Source organism: Microtus ochrogaster, chromosome 6, assembly GCF_000317375.1.
Source record: "Microtus ochrogaster isolate Prairie Vole_2 chromosome 6, MicOch1.0, whole genome shotgun sequence".
In the NCBI taxonomy this organism is placed as follows: Eukaryota; Metazoa; Chordata; class Mammalia; order Rodentia; family Cricetidae; genus Microtus; species Microtus ochrogaster.
In genome coordinates, this window is record NC_022013.1 from 62239121 (window position 1) to 62240482 (window position 1362).

General features: G+C 39.9%; 1 protein-coding gene across 2 annotated transcripts in view; it reads right to left on the reverse strand.

Annotated features, from left to right (window-relative positions):
- The window catches only part of Fam208a (family with sequence similarity 208 member A), a 55865-nt gene that overhangs the window by 27921 nt on the left and 26582 nt on the right, over positions 1-1362 (reverse strand). The window lies entirely within an intron of this gene.

Sequence of the window (1362 nt, forward strand, 5' to 3'; positions counted from 1 at the left end):
TGGTCTACAGAGCGAGTTCTAGGACAACCAGAGCTGTTACAAAAAGAAACCCCATCTCAAAAAAAAAAAAAAAAGAAAGAAAGAAAAAGAAATTAGTACCTAGATACTGTGATTGCAAAACACACACACACACACACACACACACTAGAACGAGGGGGGGGGGGAGAAGAGAGGAAGGGGTAGGCCCCAACAGCGAAGAGACTGAAAGAAGAGAAAGAAAACAAAGAGGCAAGAAAAGGAGAGAAGAAAAACTTAAAAAGCAACCAGAAAGCCAGATCTGGGGGCACAGGCCTGTAATCTCAGTTGAGAGGCTGATATAAGTGGATCACAAGTTCAAGGGCAGCCTGGAAAACTCAGACAGATACTTTCTCAAAATATAAAAGAAAAAAGGGCTGGGAATTATAGCTTTGTGAAAGTAATCCGTGGTCTAGCATATCTCAAGTTCCAGATTCCATGTTCCGTACTGTGGGGGTTAAGGGGGTCAGATAAGCTCTAAAATTCCTAACAGCAGGAAAATAAACACCTTGCAAGACAAGATCTCACACTTGTACCCATATCAAACCCTTCTTTTGGATTAGTGTATGCCACTACTCACAGCCTTTGATAGCGAGAAGCAGAAAAAGGTCATATGAGTTCAAGGTTAGCCTGGTCTACATAATAAACAACAGGCAAGACTATCTTTGGAAACAAATGAAAAAAAAAATTCTTAGTAAAATCCATTTTTTTCAAAATAAATAAATATTGTCAACCCTGAATTATGTATCTAGCATTCAATCATTATGGAATATATATTTATAAACAGAGGACATGTACAAAAAGTGACCACTTGGGACTTAAATCTGAAAAACATCTGTTTAGATTACAGTACAATTAAATTAGAAATAAGAAAGCAAATAGATAGACAGACAGATAAAGGAAAGCTAATGTATACATACTCAAGGCCTGATCCCTATTCTCTAAATACATCAAAAATCTACAGTTCTGCTCAGGACAAAATCCAAATTCCCATGCCCATACTGGCTCAAAGACACCGAAGCATATAGCTCCCTACTTTTTCCTCTAAGATGGTTAAATTTTTTTGTCCCTTTTAAACATTCACCAGATTATCTTGTTCTTTTGAATCTGTAAATGGCTCAGCAGTTAGGAGCACCTACACTTGTGGAGAATTGGGTTTGATTCCCAGCATAAGTTACACAACCACCTATAACCTGCATTCCACCAGATCTGATGCCCTTTTCTGGCATCCACAGGCATTAAGTATGCACACAGTTAGCCGGGCGGTGGTGGCGCACGCCTTTAATCCCAGCACTCGGGAGGCAGAGGCAGGTGGATCTCTGTGAGTTCGAGACCAGCCTGGTCTAC